Source organism: Stegodyphus dumicola, chromosome 5, assembly GCF_044657685.1.
Source record: "Stegodyphus dumicola isolate Sdum_Otavi_A_Nest chromosome 5, ASM4465768v1".
Classification (NCBI taxonomy): Eukaryota; Metazoa; Arthropoda; class Arachnida; order Araneae; family Eresidae; genus Stegodyphus; species Stegodyphus dumicola.
In genome coordinates, this window is record NC_140772.1 from 146,224,947 (window position 1) to 146,244,569 (window position 19,623).

General features: G+C 31.2%; 2 protein-coding genes across 11 annotated transcripts in view; one reads left to right on the forward strand and one right to left on the reverse strand.

Annotated features, from left to right (window-relative positions):
- The window catches only part of LOC146997283 (uncharacterized), a 39,531-nt gene extending 38,700 nt beyond the window's left edge, over positions 1-831 (reverse strand). Inside the window, exon 1 of the mRNA XM_085816298.1 lies at positions 680-831. The gene's annotated coding sequence lies outside the window, so the exon portion shown is untranslated. The remainder of the gene's footprint in view (positions 1-679) is intronic.
- The window catches only part of LOC146997284 (inositol polyphosphate-5-phosphatase A-like), a 108,160-nt gene that overhangs the window by 3,054 nt on the left and 85,483 nt on the right, over positions 1-19,623 (forward strand). For 9 of the 10 annotated variants that reach the window (XR_015040958.1, XM_085816326.1, XM_085816324.1 and 6 more), the window contains exon 2: positions 9,835-9,954. The exons of the other annotated variant lie outside the window; for it this stretch is intronic. The gene's annotated coding sequence lies outside the window, so the exon portion shown is untranslated. The remainder of the gene's footprint in view (positions 1-9,834; positions 9,955-19,623) is intronic. 10 annotated transcript variants of the gene reach the window in all.

Consider the following 19,623-nt stretch of genomic DNA (forward strand, 5'->3'; position numbering starts at 1 on the left):
TACATGGTATTATTTGAAATTTATTGTTGGTACATTATTTTATTAAAGCTATTATTATTTTGAACTTTTAGCCTAAAATGTCTCCAAAAACGTGGTATTCGCACATGCAAAAACTACGTTTTGAACACACAATTTAGCAAAAAATCCGAAACAAAAACAAAAAATTTAGATAGCAAAAACGTAAAGTTTCTAACCAAAAATATTTAACAAGAATCCATGTACACAGCGACATGTTTTAACTTAAAAAAACATCTACGAATTGCACAATGTAGGCAACGAACGAATCTTCAAACTACGCACACCTCGCTTTAATAAATTAACATAACAACAATAAATTTCAAAGAATACCATGTACACAGCATCCTGTTTAAACTTAAAAAAAATTCTACGAATTGCACAATTTAGGCAAGGAAGGAATCTACGATCTACGCACTCCTCGCTTTAATAAAATAACATAACAACAATAAATTTCAAATAATACCATGTACACAGCGTTCTGTTTCAACTTTAAAAAGCATCTACGAATTGCACAGTCTAGACATTAAACAACAAAATAAACTAAAATAAATTTCAAACAATTTAAAAAAAAACAACAATAATGATAGAAATTCATACTAAAGGAACCAATGAACATAACATTCTACAAAATAAGAACAAGGATAAAATAAAATGCACTTACCATGAATTAATGCGTTTTCGAATAGCAGAAATATAAATTTCATACCGCCTTTAACATGCCGCCACGTAATCACTATTGTATTTACATGACAGCAAGACACACTGTCCAGAAAATTTATACTATGGTTCACAAATAAATAAAATCACAAATCCCTATTTCTATCATGCACTGCCATTAAAAATAATCTCCCAGACCCTCTTTCCACACTTCCAAATACCCACTACCCCTCAACAGGATAGCCACATTCATATTTCCTTTTGCCGAACTTTCAATTCAACAACAACCATTTTATCTTTCCCTCCCATCATCTCAGACACAGAGGCGAACCAACGAGCTCCAGCGAAAGATCTGTCAACGTCAACAGGGTTGCCATAGAACACGAAATCGCGCCAAAAACGAGCGCAGAACACATATCGCCACATTTGGTGAAATTAGGGCGTATATTAGAGTTGTACCAAATGCTTAATCATGACGAAGATTAGGTGCGAAATTGGGACAAAGTGCAGAATCGCAAACTGCTTGCCACGTTTTTAAGAATTGCACATACACGGTATCATCCATGTACGCGTCAACCAATTTTCACTTAAAAAAGCATCCCAGAATTGCACAAAAATGGCGTTGCACACACTCTTGACTTTATCCATGTACACTACTAAAGTCCTAGCTAGTAACTTTTATCGCTGTTATGTCGTGGAGCAAAAACAATTTTATTTTGCACATGACTGCCACTGGCTCCGACATAGCAATTTGAATACTCTACATCTAAAATTTTAAACACCATTCCAGAATTTTAAATGTTTATTTAATAGAATTCTATTCATATATTTGCAAGTTATACACTATAAATAAAATAAACAAAATTTGAACTTATCTGCGCCAGCGTGAATAAGCCTGGCATAATATTCTGAACTCGACGCAACTTTAGCAGGAAAAATACCGCTAATTCAAACACAAGGTTTCATCCTTTCCAAAGCAGCTAATTTTCTAAATATATTTTACTAATATCCGCAGCGGGACAGCGGATTCCACTTCATTCACCCAAAACTCAAATGTTATATCGTAATAGTATCGCAAAAGAAGCAAAAAACATCGACTCAAAATCAAAATATTAAAATCTATAGAATATCATCCGCTGTTGCCATTCCAGCACTGCCAAGTTTTTCTTCCTGCAGCTGTTGCCAGACTTATCCTCGCTGTATGTGAGAGGTACAACAATCGCCTTGCCAAAATGTCGCCAAACTACCTGTTACCATATTTCAAAGATTAGCCTTTTTTTTTACTAGTACATAAAAATCTAACATTGTGGTTCTCAACCTATTTTGCCCTATTCCACCCCTTTCGCCATTGCTAAAAGATCATTCTCATCATGCCCTTCCTTTTCAGTACTCGAAAAATGCATATGTATATTTATTTAGATTTCTTAACTTGCTTTATAAATTAAACAACAAAAAGTACAGAAAATGTTGGTGTACAACCAGGATTTGAATAAAAATAGTTTTTTATATTCATAAACCACAGCTGCCAACTGTGGTTTTTCTTCTGGTCTCCTGGTATATCACCAAATCTCCCATTTTTCAGTTTTTAGCCTTTATTAAGGAACATTTTTCCCAGAAATGAATAAATTTCATTGAATGAATTAAACTTAAATTGTGCTAATTCGATCTTTTCACCTTTAGTGATTTTCAGAATAATTTTTCTTATTAAATTTTATTATACTTGAATTGTATTTTTTATTAATTTTATTAAACATCATCTGATCTGAATTATCTTAATCTAATGGAGATATTTGTAGATGTTTACATCAGGGTTCAAGCTCTGTTTAATCAATTAATATTTATGTCTAATTTAATTTTATTTCGATCTACAGTACATTACCAAGTTTATCCGGATTTAAAGTACTTTGATCAGTAAAAGCTTTCATTCACTACTTGAAAATTTCTCAATTCATACTCTATTTCGATTTTATTTTTGCCATCAGTTCGTACTGTATTTTGATTTGCTGTTTAATGTGTGAGCTACAGTTGAACACTTTTTTATAAAATCTTCATTATGTAGATGACAAAAAAATATCTCAATTCAGAAAAACTGTAAATTTCAACATTACACTGATCAATACATTATGTAAGTATAATCAGACATCAAGCTGATCTTTACCGTATGGTATCCCTTGGTTTCTGAAAAAAATCAGAAAGTAGTATTGGTTGTTTGTGAAATCTAAAAACCCCAATGTTAGTAACTGTAATGTTGATAATGTTGGCAAAACTTGCCTTGGAGAATTTTTTTTTTTTTTTTTTATCATTAAGAAGCCGTTTTTCTGCGAATATCACCAAATGTGTTGTGATAAATTGAGATTTTGGCTATTTTTTGTAATAGTATTACTTCAGTATGGACCGGGATTTTTTTATACTTACCATTCTTTTCAATTGATGTGTTCGGTTGCACGTGCATTAGTGTTGTATTTTGATGTGGGTACCATCATTTGAGTATGTCTGAGGTAAGTAAGAGGATGAATGTTGATGTTTGGGTTCTATTATGTGTATTTATCCACCATTAATAGCAGATGAGCCGAAACAACCAAAAATTTAATTGAATTGCTTACATGGAAGATGGTGGTGGGAAGCTTGAAAGTATGCTCATGATAAAAAGGTATGTTAAAAAATTGACGTTTCATTTATTTATTCGTCTCCGTATGTTAATTTTTGTTAAAAGATTTGTTGTTTAATGTTAGGAAATATGCATTATCGGTTATTTGTTCATCTCTGTGTGTTAACGCAGCGGCAAATTTTTTCTGGTCACCATGATAGTTTTAACTTTAAGTGAAAATAGGTCGATGTGTTCATGGACAAAGTTAAGGCAGTGTGAAATGCCTGGTTTGTGCAATTCTCTGACTTTTTTTCAAAGTTAAAATAGGTTCAGGAATTATTGCTTCGGTTGTAGACAATTTTTGACATCTGGTTTTCACTGACTCAAGTAAATGAGCACCCATGGAATCCATTATCAATAACCCTTTTGGTTGGAAAAAAGATCCCATACAACACTGCCAAACTTTTTGTAGCCGCTCATGCATGATTGTTTCGAACATTCAGCTGTTCTCGTTTGCACAAATAATTACGTTATTAGGAAAATCTCTCTTCGGAATAGTCTTTCGTTTAAAAATGATCATCGGCTTTAGCTTGTCACCGTTTGTGGCACATTCGAACACACATGTAAATGACGTTATTTCATGCCCCGTCGTAAGCACAGATACAGTTTTTGCATTCATCAACACTTCTGTTTGCAGGAGAGTCGAAAGCTAACGGCGTTTCATCCATCTGTGACCGAAGAAGTTTTTTTTGTCAATAATATCTGTCACATATTTTTAGAAAAGATGCCTTTTTATCCTGCCAGTCCATTGGTAATTGTTGCCCGACTGTTGTTCTAGTAGGCACAGAATTATTTTTTCTTTTCATAAATCTGCTACACCTCCTTTGAAATCATTATATTCATTCGTTTTGCTATAAATTTTGCTTGTAAGCGAATTTTTACAGTTTTTACATTCCCTTTCCTCGTTCCTCCTTTTTCCAGTTTTCAAGGTCGTCCTCTAGATTCGGCCACCTTACAGTATCACTTCTTACGCTCATTTCTGTTGTGGCATATTTTAAAGTTCTTTTTCAGTCTTCCAACGTCGAATACAACTCTCGTCAACTACAAACTCTCGAGCTGTTGCTCGATTTCCAATTTGCTCAACGCGTGAAATTACATTAAGCTTAAAACCAGCAGTATAGCTTCTGTGCCGTTTAGGTGACATTTTCAAAAATTTTCCACTCTCTTCTTACTTAAAAACTATCCAACAAGTACTTATACCCAAACTGATGGGATCTGTATCTGGCAGAATGCCAAGAAAAATTGATTCATGCTGAAGGGGAAATATGTCAGAGTTTGTTATTGCAAGACAGGTGGAGTCGTATCCGCCTTTGAAAAAAATTGCAGAAAAGGCAGGGGTGGGGAGAGGATGGGTACTGGAAGATTTATCGAATGGCAGAGGAGAGAAACTATTCAAACTGATGAGATGGTTGATTTGAAAGGGGGAAGAATGTTATTTTTCTGAGATCTCATTTAGGGTGAATAAGGCATGTAGATCCGTTCAAGGGAAAGAATGTAAACAAAATAACGTTCGCAAAAAGCAACTGATTAAACTTATTTTTCTTAAAGGTTGAATAAACTTATTTTTCTTAAAGGTTATTTTTTATCGACAGACCAGATTCACTGCTTCGTTTTTAATTATTTTATTTAGAAAAACGTCATATACAAATATTTACAGTGAAGCAAAATACAATTTAATTGTGAGCTTCGGTTACAAGTAATTGCTCACGTCAGACCGGTTAGACTTCTTTTTTCAGTCTGCTGCCTCAATCGTAGGAGGCAATGATTTGGCGAGATTCGTTGGCGTAAAATGCGCCAACAGCAACTGAGTGGTCTTTTGTGTGGGAACAGCACCAGTCTATGCACAATGACAAGGCCATCCAAACTATGTACAATGACCATCATAGGAAATATTTTATATTTAGTACACCTAAACGCCGCATGGGTAGAAATGCCGCACACGCTGAAAATTTAAGTTTTAAACACGTAAACGCCGCAGCGTTTCTTCAGGAAATTATGGTACTTAAAAATAAAATATCGAAAAAATACTGAATGATGTAGGAAGGAAATCTAAGATTTTCTTATTTATGCTCAGAGTTTTTGATGATGTGAGATTTGAATGAGCTTCAGAGAATGATATAACATTAAGCATAACCATAAATTGCTTTAAAAAGCAAGATTTGTGTTGTGGCTGAATGCAGTCCACTGATTGCTGCTGAATGCAATCATATCTATCCAGGATTTTGGAGAAGGTGCTGATGAAGTGTAAAATAAAATTTCACACACCTACCAGTTGCCTAGTTACATCTCTTGAGGTTGCTTTTTGTCTAAATATTTGTTAGTGTTATAATATTTATGCTGCTGCAGAGTTTTATTAAGACTGCAAGGGTTTGTTTTTGATGTAGAGGTCAGTGTATGGATAGGGAAGTTAGAGAAGCTTTCTATACCAGAAACATATTGTAGATGACTGTGAGATTTGAAAATGCTGAGAAATACACCATAGTGCATAAAATTAATGTCAACACAAAATGTGAAATTTTTTTCCATTTCTGGAATTTTTGTATCTAAACACAGGACCTGTTTAGCAGATAAAGCAATAGACGCTTAATATGTGCACATAGTTAAATAAAAATTGTCAGCAACTGAAAAACATAACTTGTTATATATTTGTAATATAACTACTGATTGAATAAATGTAAAATATAATAATATTTTCTGTTTCTGTATTTTACAATTTTTTGTGCACTTCACCCTTTCCTATTATTTCTAAGTATATTTCTCTTTAAATGTTAGGAATGTCTTAAGCGGAGTTTGTCCAAAAATTTGGACGCTTGCCTTATGCTATGGCGTATTTTTATCCATACAGCTTGACAAGTGTTATTATCGCATGAAGAATAAGATTAATTTATCTTTCACCTGATCTCATTGTTACTCAGTTTTTAAAGGGCTGCAAGAAAGTAAAGCATAAAATCTTTGTTTTAAATTTATTTAACCTGCTATCATTTAAAAAGTTATCAACATTTGAAGCATTGCTGTTATATTATTACTGTTACTATGTTTCTAGTGCTATGTATTATTACATACATCAGTGCAGACTTGTTTAGTTTTTAACTGAAGCAATTTGTTAAAAGCATGAGATTCTTGAGAAATAAATTACTAATTCAGGGTTTTCCAAATCTTGAGAAGGCAAAAGTTTTGAGAAAACACAATTGTATATAAAGCAATTTGCCTTTTAATTTGAATTATTTTACATTCTAGAAATAGAGTTGATGAGAATTTGATCTTATTTAAAAATGTAACTGGTATTTAAACTTAAATGCCTAATAATTTATTCTTCACAGCCTTGTCAAAATCATGATTAATTATATAGAAGAATATCTGCTTAATTGGATATAAAATATGGCAATTTATTATGCATAAATGGGAGTTGTAAAGTTAGTTTATTGTAGTACGTGCTTGAATTTTCTGATTTCATACATTACGTGAAAAATTGTTAAGTGGCCGAAATCTTTACATTTTGCTGTTTGAACACTGCTATTAGATTTTAATATATGACTTTATAATAAATCCAGATTTTTCTAATAGCCATTATAAATGTGTTTAACATGTTTCTATAGAATCAAAAGAACAGAATTTGGGATATTTATTTTCTTGTGGAAAACATATGGTGTCTTGAAATATGTTTGATTGCGGGAATAATTCAGAATTTTGTGTAATGTAATTTGACTTAAGCTAGAACTGAAACACATTAACCACTTGCGCTAAAAAGACATGCCACGCATGTCGAGATGCTTTTGTCTCAAACCGCATGCAACATGAACACCACGTCGATAGGCATTTATCGCAAAAGTGAAAATAACGTGGTGCACATGTCGCCTAACAACGAGATTGTTTATTTCTCGAGTTACAGCTCTGGATTGCACTCGCAGATGCAAAGCGGCGTAAATGAGACACTTTACCGCTTGTTATATTGTAGTGCATGTCACCGCAACCGTGGAGTTTAGTCGTAGCGCAAATGGTTAAATTGAAGTAAAGTGATAGGATCTTGAATATATTTAGATAGGATCTTTAATATATATTTAGATGTTGCCATGTTTACTGGAGAAGCTAGAGGAGACAATAAGTTGCTTTGAGAGATCTGTTTTAAAGTAACAGAGTCTAATTTATCTTTGATATATGACTTAATTTAGGGTATAAAGACTGATAATACAGAAGAAAAGGAAATACACCTATAAATTAATCATTTTAATAAGTGTTATTATAATGCACAACTAACAAGGTGAAGCTGCAGCATAGTTAATACCGGACTGCTGTATTTTAAGTGTTTCCTTTTAAATCTCTCATATTTTTATTATCTCTCATCTTTGTTATTATTATTTTCTCTCATGTAATAATTATTCCAGTAAACTGCAGCTCCTGTTCAGCTGTTCAACTGCAGCACTTATTGAGCTGTCACGCATATTAAGCTGTTTGTTATACAGTTTCATGGACATCAACTCCTCTGCCCAAGAATTCCTAAATCTAATAGCAGTGACAAATAATATTCTGGAACTACTGAACAAATTTTCAATGTGGAGGCCCTTCTTCTTTCTTACAATTTTTAACATTGCATCTCCAAATGGTTTCATCGTTAGCATAAAATTTCATGTTGTGGCCATTTTTGCATACTCGTTTATCAGGTAAAAAACCTCTTTCTTGAAAAATGATATGGCATCTTCCTCATTACTTGGTAAATTAAAGAATGTTAATGTGATATTCACAAAAAAATGCAGTGGATGTATTTAAAATAAACAGTGTGAATTCAGAAACCTCATCAGAAAGGAATAATGTAAGAACAGGCTGCAAGAGCAAAAATGCAGCATGGTGCATTTTTGCTCTTGCAGCTAATAATATACGATTATGTGGCGAGGTATAAAAACATGCACCCAAAGCTGATATATGATCGTTTTGTGAAGTGTCAGAACTCGTAGCCAGATTCTGGCAAGAAATCTTAGTTGATTGGCGATTCAATCTTGGGGGTCGCTATAACGAAGAAGTACCCAAATTTCTTTAGTTTGGTATATGACTTTGAACTTCAAAGTGAGAGACTAAGCAAAAATATTATAAAGGGCAGATGAATTTTGCCTAGAATCTTACATTTATTTTTTTGCAGTGTCATTTTTCCAATTTAATGCACTTGCCTTGTTTATTAAAATGCTTGTCATTGTAGATACTACTTTCTTCTGTACCATCAATATTTGTGTCTTAAATCAATGATTAAAGTGAAGTAGTGACTTACTTTTGATATACTAAATTGACTTCTATGCTAATTTTAAATGCAAGACTATTTTTAGCATTTTATAATTTATAGGATGTTTATTCTTTCCTGAGAACCATATAGTATTTCATGATGATACCAATGAATGAGAGGATTTTTTTTGGGAGGGGAGTTGATATTTCATTTAATTTCAAGCATTATATATTTCCCTAGCATGTTTTTAAGTAATATAATTGCTAAACTCTGATTGGTAGTTAATGGAAGTTTGAATGCTTTAGGTAATTGTTGATGAATAAATATATTTCAAGGTTGAGTTTTAGATTCGTAAGTGGGATATTTTATAGTATGTTCAGTTTCTTTCTTTTCTTTTTTTTTTTTTTTTTTTCTCATTACATGTTATAGGCTTTGAAAATTTAATATGATGTTATATTATTATTTTTTTTTTAATCAAAACTTGTTTGATATAAAGCTTGTTTGCATGCTGTGTATATTTCATTATGATTTATATGTTACATGTTTACTCTTTCTAGAAATTGTCTGCTCCAATATCATCTACAGAAGTGTGAAACTTTTTACAATTGTTTATTAAGAATTTCTATCATTTGCCACTTATGTTGCATGTGTAGTAAATTTGTAAAAGTTTCTTTTCCCTGCTGCTTGCATGTGTCATCTGCATTATGCTATTATGATTTTTTCTTAATTTATTTTTTAAAGAAAGAAATGATATATTCCAACTTTCATCATTTGTTGTTATTGTTGCTGGATTTTTCTTTAGTTCTATATAATACACATGAAAAATATTTGCATAATTTTTGCTTTGTATTACTTTCTATTCTGCATCAAGATTAGTCGGAGATTTGCAACTATTTATGCTTAATCTAATATATAGTATTCCCTCGCTAACCTGATAATTAGTGCATTATCAAATTTTTTGTAGTTTATCAAAGATATTTTTTGGGGGGGGGTTCGGGGGGTTACATTCACGAAGTTGCAGCGCAAAAAAACACAGTGAGAATTATTTGTTGTTTTACACAAATTGAATTTTTGATTTTTATTAACTATAGGTATTAATAGGAAACTATATATTGTAACACAAGCCTTTTAATAAAAATGATATTGCAAGATAATTACATTAATTGACAGAGAAATGTCTGTTGTACATACCTTTTCACATTAAAAAAAAAGTTTTAAGCTTATGGCATTTCAGTATTATTATAGTTATTTTCTTTCTAAGTATAATATGATTTGAAAAACCTAATAACATCTATTTCAACAGTCATTGCAGGAATCTAACTCAAATTTAGGTCTTGAGTGGTGAAAGTGCTACTTGTTGAAGAGTATGATTATTATGGTATCTATCGTGACTTGTCGATGAACTTTGTAAATCAAAATGGAGGTATGTGATGCAAGAATTGTAGTTAAAATTTTTTAGAATTTTCAAATACCTTATATTGCATTTAATTTTTTCATACCTTATTTTTTAAAAGGAATAAGTATCTAAGTTATTTGGCTGTTGTGTGCCTGTTATTTTTTTCCCTTCTATCTGATCTAAAGTAGTCCTGAAGTCTGGGACTCAAATGAGATTGGCATTATAAATGATGGAAGGATTTTGTTATGTTGCTGCTGTTCCCATTTCTGTTTGTACTGTTTCTTGTTACTGATACTCTGCTAAAAATTTCAAACAAGATTCAAGGTGATGGCCATGCTACTGATACTCTGCAATGAGTAATGCTTTCTTCCAGTCACCAATACCCAGCATTTGGTTTTGTTTCTTGTGTAAACACACACACATATATAAATGTACATGCATGTGCACTCACATACACAACACACAAATTAATATAAAACTGACAAAAGCAAATTGCAAGAATGACTTTGAGAATTATTATCTTGTGCATTTGCTGTTAAAATTGACGTACATTACTTTAAAATGTTAAATTATTACCACGTATGCAAATTTTTTTGAACTAATAAATTACATGATTAAAATAAATGAAAATTAAAAATTAATATGTTGATTTTTTTCACTGCCAGACCTGAACATTGTCAGGAGGTAGGTAGAAATAACACCTATACAATCATCATACCTGGCCTATTAGATGTGTTTCTGTTAATCCCAAATTGGCTGAGGCTTTAAAATGTAATATTTACCATTTTTAAAAACCATTTTTATGTCTGAAAATTTAAAGACTCTATCCCTACATATATGGCCAGCCAGAGAAGCATATATATGATAGTATAAACTACATTCAAAATGAAAATTCAAAGCATCAGAAAATTTCGGTTGGGTCGTATGCGTAAAAATGGCAAAGTGAGCAAAAGCGACACTTTTTACAGGAAAACTATAAACACAGTAAATATATAAGTGGTAAATGCAGTCATAAAATTAAGTATAAAGAATCTGGAATTCAATAAACATTAACACTTTCACTGCTGGTCATGTGAGGTTATGTTGATAGTTAATGCTGTGTGATAGAAATAGATTGTACCCATATGCCAACTTTATGAGAAATATGATTTAAAAGAGGTAACAAAAGATTATTATGTCTACCATATTGATTGCTAAGCCTTTAAGCATAGAATTTTATGACTGCACACCAGTGTGTGATTGGCACTAAAAGTAAATTTATTTTTGCAATGCTGCATTAAGCCTGGCACAAGGTATTTAAAAATGAATCAAAATTAGTAACAATAATATGCATTATTTTTGAATGAAACTATGCCACAAACAAATATATATATATATATTATAAATAAATATGTTATAAGACAGTTACAATGATATTCCTACAAACTAATTCCTGAATGTTATTCGTGTATGGTCTTTGCATGAAATGGAACTTTGTCTTCATTCCAAACTGCATACATTGACAACTAGTTTCTAACCTTCACTCTATGCCAGTACCAGCACATATTTTCAAAACTTAATGCTGATCGGCAGCAAATTTGTTAATCAATATTTCAGTCTAATTACAAAAATCATATGAATCAATTAAAACTTACTCAAGCAGTAGGTACTTCTAAATGAATGTTGGAAAGAATGTGGATGGGAAAATTATCTGCACTCAGAGCAGCCTTTAATCTCGCCAAATAATATTAATGAAATAGTTGCTATAAAAACTTAAAAAATGGAAACTTTAAAAAGAAAAACTTTAAAAAATGGAATTCAGAATCTGGCAAAAATTAAGAAAAAGAAAAATAGAACAGACTAACAGCTCTTTGTGTTATTTTGGCTGCAGTGGCAACTTTCAGAAAATTTGAAATGTCACCATTAGTCAAAGTTACAGCCATAATGGTAGAAATAAAAATACAAATTTACAGTAAATTACATATTTTACAAATTTTACGTACTAAAAGTAGTTTCTCACCCATTCACCTCATTCTTCCTTGCGGTTTAAAAAGCGCTTCATTATGTTAAAAAAAAAATCGCAGTTCATAGATGATACCAGCTTTTTTTCAGTTTTAATTATTTTTAAACATATTTATTAACTTGATTATTGGTGAATGTTTGTGAAAGCAATAGAATTTCTGGTATGTTGACTTCCCTTAAAATATCTTTTATACAAGCTAATTGATTATAAATAGTATTTCCTATAACCTTTTTGGAGATGTTACTGTTCCGATTAAGTAGCTTAATCGAATTAAAGTCGAAATCTCTTTTGTCAAGTAATGTGACTTCTTTTGGTAATTAAAAATGTTAAGATCCAGAAAATCGACAGCTGGTCAAACTGATCAATCTCAGTTGGTCTTCTTAAGTTTAAGACAGGAAGGCTGAATATTGCTAGATTCGATGAAGTTAAAATTGTTGAAAGAATGATATCATCAATATATTTATAGAAATCTCTACTTTTTAGTAAATAAGTAAAGGTTACATATTTGAGTAGAATAATTCATTCCCATAAAGATGCCATTAATTTGCAGAAAAGTAGTATCTCGGAACTAAATGTAATTGTGAAAAAGAGAGCAGTGGAGATATACCTTCCAGCTAATAGTATCTAAACTTTTACGTATCTGTAACATTGGTAATTCTAATAGACTGATATAAATTTTTTTCATTGGCTGTGGTGTATAAAGGTTCCCAAAGTCATAGCAATTGATATTAAGTATATTGCTCTTTTACAATTTTAATCACATGATGGTTGTTATAAATGATGCAATTGAAGTGTTTTTCTTTGTTTACATTTTTTAAATTAAGTTTACAAATCTGCGTGAATTTAAATGAAAAAAATGTAGTCATATCCCTCCTTATAGTTCCTCGTGCCATTAGGAATAAATCTGAACTTGACTGAGCTCTTTTGGAACTTAAGCAGTGCATATAAGTTAGAAAATCTACTGAAATCAGAATTAAGAAATAATTTTAGTGTTCTGTGAAAAGCATGATGTTTATTAAAAGCATGACGTCGGTTGAAAAGCATGATGTTTATTATTAATAATTGCTCTTTTGTTACTTTTAGCAACACCATAAGTAACTGCTTGTTTAAGTTCGCTTTCATAAAGAGAGCTGTTACAAATGATGCTGAAATTATTACCGACTTTGTTTTTAGTTATAAAAAATTTAGCCCTAAGAGTAGAAATTTTTTTTGAGTTCTTGCAAGAGGTAAAAACTTTCAGAACTTTGCTGCTTAGACAGTGCTATTTTGCCATTGTTTAATATATGTTTCCATTCCATAAAGGTTTGAGTAGGTAGGCAAAGCTTGAAGCTGGTTCTTAAAATGAAGTCATCTGTATTATCTTCAACATTTTTAATGCATAATGACTTATTAACTGAGCCAACTAACTGGCATAAATTTAGTACTCTGTTTCATAAGCTGCCTTAAAAAATAATCTTCCAACTGTATCAAAATTACCAGTAATAATGTGTTTATTGGGAGAATCCATACAAGAAGGGGGGGAATACATCATTGCAGTATCAAGTTGCTTTTCAGTTCAGTTCCTGATGGTTGGAAAGCCAGTTACATTTTTTTTTTTTTTTTTTTTTTTTTTTTTTTGTAGTTGAAACAGACGTGAGTCCTGGAATCTGTTGTGGGAAAAGATATTGTGATGTTTTAAACCATTTTTTTTAATTTATTCTATCGAAGGCAAGATGTAGAAAGTTAATAAGAGAGAAATTCATGGTCATCATGTTTCTGTTACTTTGAAATTTAAGTATAATAAAATCTAATGCAAAGTCTTTAATATCAGAAAAATTATTGAAAGTACCTATGAAGTACTATTGAAGTTGTGATAATGTAAATGTGTGCAGTAACGTGACACTTTTTAAAGGGAAATCTCAGAGTTAAATAAATTAATGAACTTAAGTTGAAGTTTATTAACATTAACCACTAGTATTTTGTTTGTAGTCTTTTTGCCTCATCTAGTTCTTCTAAGAGCGTTTTTACTGAAAATATTAAATCTTCCATAAGTAGTATGATTAAAATATAAAGTACATTTATTAAGATAAGTGTTAAGTCCCTGTTTTTTAAAATGTGCAGATTTTCTGAAAAGCCTAATTTTTAGATTAGGAATAAAATCTAAAATTTTAATTGAAATATCAGTGAAACTGTGTGTTTTAAAATGTTCTATTTCTACTGTGGCCTGAGAAGTATGAGCTGATGCAAGCAATTCATTTTAATGCGAGATCTGTAGTTGTTTATTCTTGATTGTTTTTAGTCTGTCCTATACAAACCTTACTACATTTGTTACAAGTAATAGAGTAAATACAATTAGATGTTTTTCAGACTGCTTTTTCTCACCAAGTTGGATTAGCTGGTGGGGCATTATGTCTGTCTGTATGTTAAACAATTGGAATTTTTACATTCCTATATTTCAAATCAGCAAGATGATAAAAGTAAAAAGGGGGCTAACCTTAATTACAGTCAAGATTTATGAAGGAAAAACTTGAAACCTCAGTTTTGTCTGAAAGTAATAGATTAAGTCAAAATCGGAAAGTCCTTGAATTATTAAAATAAGAGTAATAGATAATAATAAAAGAATATATTAAGTTGCTTACTCAGATACAAACTAATATAAAATTGAAAAAAGCAAATTGCAAGAATGACTTTCAAACCTAGAACCCTGTGCATTTGCTGCTAAGATTGACATAAATTGCTTAAACATGTTAAGTTATAATCAAATAAGTATTTTTTTTTAAATAATACATTGTAAACAAAAGTAATTATTGTGTGAAACGAAAAATATAAAAATAGATGCAAATTTAGAAGTTGAATGAATAATAGTCAGTAGTCTTTGGCTGAGAGTGACATCTGAACGAACATTATGTTTTAAATTTTTAACTCTAAAAAATTCAAAAATACATCAAAATTGAAATTGGTATGGTCATTTTATCACTGTCAGATCCGAGCATTGTCAGTAGGTAAGCCTATTGATACAGTTACCTTATCTGACCCAGATTTCTTTCACTCGCATTACTTTCTTTTTTGTTACTTTCAACAATTTTAATCATATCCAGTATAGCAGTATTTGCTTTTCGTATCTTAGTAACACTAACTCGGAGCAAAACTGACTGTTAATTTTCTGAATCTTGGCATTTTTAATTATCAAGAAGTGAGATTAACTTTTATTCAATTAAGTTAATTAAATGGAGCAGTAACATCTCAAAAAGGCTGTAGAAAATACTATTTATAATCAATTAGTTCGTATCAATAATATTTGCACATAAGTTGAGCAATAGCAACAGGAAATTTTATTACTTTCACAAGTAAGTGGGCAATAATCAAATTCCTAATTATTTTTAAGAAACTACTGAAAAAAAAGCTGGCTTCCTCTACAGACTATAAATATTCTTTTACATAATAAAGCCAATTTTTAAACCGCGAGGAGGAATGAGGTGAATGGGTGAGAAAGTATTTTTATTGTCGTCTATAATAACCTTACTCTGACTTTCCGCCTACATTCTTTTCAACAGTCATTTAGAAGTAGCTACTGCTTGATAAATTTTAATTAATTCTTCGCCTTTTTTTGTAATTGTATTTTTGTATTTTGATGCCAATTTTTAACACTGTTATAATTCCAGATTGTTTATATTTCAGTAGGCACTTACACAATTGCTTATTGTTTTCTTGCGAGAAGTTTTGTTTTTGGCCATTTTTATACATGTGATCCAACAGGTATTTTTTGATGCCTTGAATTTTTATTTTGAATGTTGTTTATACTATTGTATTTACATTTTTTTAGCAGGCTGGGTATGTAGGGGTAGCGTTTTTTAAATTTTAGAGGTACAAATAATTTTAAAATAATTAATTTTGAATCCTATGCTAATTTGGGATGAACAGAAACATATCTAGTAGACTGGGTATGGTAATTGTATCAGTGTTAAGCTCACATACATCCTGACGATGTTCAGGTCTAACATTGATAAAACAACTGTATTCATTTTTAATTTTCATGTATTTTCTGCTGTTTGAATTTTTAGGTCTAAAAATTAATATTCATTCAGATCTCAGTCTCAAATATTGACTGTTCATTCACCTGCTAAATTTTCATCGATTTATATATTTTTTATTTATTATAATGTATTTTATTTATTATTTAAAAAAATTATTGCGTTTGTTTAAAATTTATTTGAAAAAAATTTGGCTATTTGTTTATAATTTAACTTTTTAAAAATTTATATATATAGTGTATATATATATAATTGTCTTCTTCGCTTTTTATTTTAATTTTTTAACTACGTTCACAAGGTTTAAACTGTACAAGCTAGTAGGTCCTTCCTAAAAATCTTGTATTTTTTTACTAATAGCAAATCGCTATTTATTTTATTTTGTACATTTACCTAACCAGGCCAATTATGTATAGTTTTTCTTACACCTTAATGTGTTTTTTCAAGCAGACGTGTCAGGAAATGGAACAGAGAATTGACACTAAAGTTTTTGACTAAGTTTTTTCAGTTAATATTCAAGAAGAGTTTCGTGTACAGTTTCAATTGTCTGTTTCGACGAAATGCGTTATGGAATTAGCTGGATTCGAATATCATTATAAAATTTCCCCTGAAGGGTCGGTAATGAGATTCGAATTGGGCTAATTTACCATTTACCACTTTTTAGTTTTTGTATTTTTGCTTAAGTCTTATATCATACTTTTATTCTATTGTTTAAAGTTTGCCTTACCTTGATCAACATTTCACTTACAATTAGATTTGAATTTTATTTGTAAATATTCTAGTGATAATAATGTTTACACTTAATTGCACTTTATTTTCCGTATGTTAAAATTTGTTTCACTGTAACCGCAGTATCTAAGCTACTTTTTAGCGGAAGCACTAAGAATATTCTTTTAACTTGTTTTCTAAATTTTGCAGCTCAATGCACAAAAGTTCTTGACCACAAAGGTCTTTTTTAATTTGTTCTCCTTTCTTTAGTTTGTTCTCCTTTCTTTAATTATTTATATATATAAAAGTAAATGAAAGACATATTAATATCTTAAAAAAAATATTGTGTGCAGAGCTGCTGTAGGATTAAAAGTAGGAAATAAGCAAAAGTGAACCTACTAACTAACTCTAGCTTAATTTGATGGCATTTAATTTATAGGATGACAAAACTTGAAATGCGGACAGTTTGTCATTCCTTGTCTTCCTGTTTATCTTCATAATTTTTTCTTGCAATTTGTCCTTTTGTCTTGAATTAGGAATTTGTTTGTGTTTGTAATTTGATCCTTTTGCTTTGAATTAGGAAGAATTGTAGAATTAAATATTGTAACATTCAGCTAGGCTTACTGGTGCTCACTTTTTCGTGGCATATACAAATACACATACGAAAAAGTGCAATATTATGTAACAAAAAAGCCATGAACTCCTTATGTTTAATACAGATATTATTTTATATGAAAAAGAAATAATTGCTGCTTAGTTTGACATGTGTAATGTAAAGAAGTCAGTGTAGTGCATTGCCACTGTAAGTGGTGGTAACTGCCGTTCTGTATCCCAGTACAGAAGGGAAATTATGTTCATTATGTATTTGAGGTATGCAACTCGGTAGTTTTGGTATGTTATCAGGTTTCATCTGCTGTAGCTAAGATTGGTCTGTGCTGTGCTATCATGACCAGATGCATTTATTAGGTGATACATCTAGTAAATGCATGGCCTGAGAAAGAACAACAGGCTGCTACACTTCAGATATGTAATGGTGGTTATCCGGTGCAGTGAGAATTGGAAACCAGTGGCATCTTATACCATAATGCTAGATGATGGATTGGTACTCTGATATGTAATGTGGGTCTTACTCTGTCTGTCCCTGTTCTACCGTTGGATGGCATCATGGTGCTACAGAGGGGATTCATATGAAAATTTTATATGTCATTGATCCCATCATATGCAATAGTCTAGGGTCTCATAGCAGTCTCAGAGACCTATGATATGCATTCTGAAGTAATGGGTACCTGGCAAAAATTTCCCAGTGGTATGTCAGTGTTCAACTGTATGTGCAGTAACTGGTTGCTTTGCAGTACATCAAGTTTTTCTAATACTTGAGTTGTGGCAGTACTGTCCAGTAATTAACTATGCATATAGTATGTCCATTATCATGGTCTTTCATATGATTCAGCTGTTGTGATTTTTCACTTCATTGAGTCCATTTTTCCTCATGTTTGCATCACTATGCAAATAGTCTATCTTAACACAAATGTTAGTTTCTCAAAAGGTAGTTTTCAGTTTCAATATGCCATAGATTTCTAGCCGTTAAAGTTGGAAATCTTTTTTATGGCAGCCATATTTCTTAACAGGATCTAGTTTAAGCTGCCTATGCACAGGAACAATGAAAAACACAAATCTGAAACTTAACAGTAGCTCTTTGTTCTACCCATGTACAGTGCTTCCAATCAGTATTTGAGGTACATAAATGGCATATATGTGTACTGCTATTAATTTATTACCTTTCATGATTATTTGCATATCATGCAATTTTAAGTTGATCTGTTGTATCTTTCCTATTACTCTGTACATAAAATGCTTATTTTGGAATTAAAATTATGATATGAGTTAAAATTATGTAAGTTACAAACATTAGTTCATAATGTTAATAAATTTCAGATTGGAATGCAGAACTTAGTGTGTGTCATGTAAATGGCTTTATGGAAAAAGAAAAAAAAAAAAATTTTGAGCTGGTTCTAATTGTGTGAGGTTTGATGTAGTGAAGCTTTGCAGTTTCATAGGCCATAATAATTTTAGAATTTGGATTTAACAGCATTGTAATTTTAAAATGATCATTCTTGGAAATAATAATTTATAAATTTTGCATAGATTGAAAAGAGCAAAAAATATTTGTAGTTAGATATGTGAAATTTCTTATATTGTTCTGCAATTCTAAATTATTTTTTCTATTTGAGATAGAACAAATAATTATTGTATTAATGATAATCATGGAAAATATTTATTACCGAACGTATGGGATAACAATTAATTTGAATCAGTAATTAGTTCAACATATTAGAATGCTAGAAATTAACCATTTTGGGGCACTTAAGAGATGACACATAGGAGACTAAACTGCCAGACAGACAATGAATGAATTGCGTACATTCTGTAATAAGGTTACTGTAGTATTTAAGTTGAAAGGGATCATTGATTTTATACATATAATTTTAGAATTTCAGTCTTTTAATTTTTCTTGATTTCTGTGATCAGATCTTTTGCGGTTTTAAAGATGATTCCTTAAATTTCTTTAAAGTGTTGTTTAATGTTTAATAAACATTCTACTGCTCTTTTACTGATAAATACTTCTAACACAATATTTTTCCTCTTTTTTTCTGATAAGCATCAAGAATTAGTTATTGAGTTTCGTAGTATTTGTTTATATATTTTTAGAGACTGTTTTTTTGTGTGAATGTGTGACTACAGCCAAAGTTACCCCCTTCGAATGGCAGGCACTTGCCTTATCAGCATTGGCGACTTCTAAGGCCAGAAGTGGCGACCATTTTACTATGGAGGCTCCTATTAGGTGGCCACCATTGCCTCCTATGAGGGGACAGACAATTTACACCCATGCCTTCTCCGGCATTCGAACCCGGGCTCTTCAGTATCGCAGTTGACTCCCATACCCAGTATACTGCTTGGGCGGCTACTACAGCCAAAGTA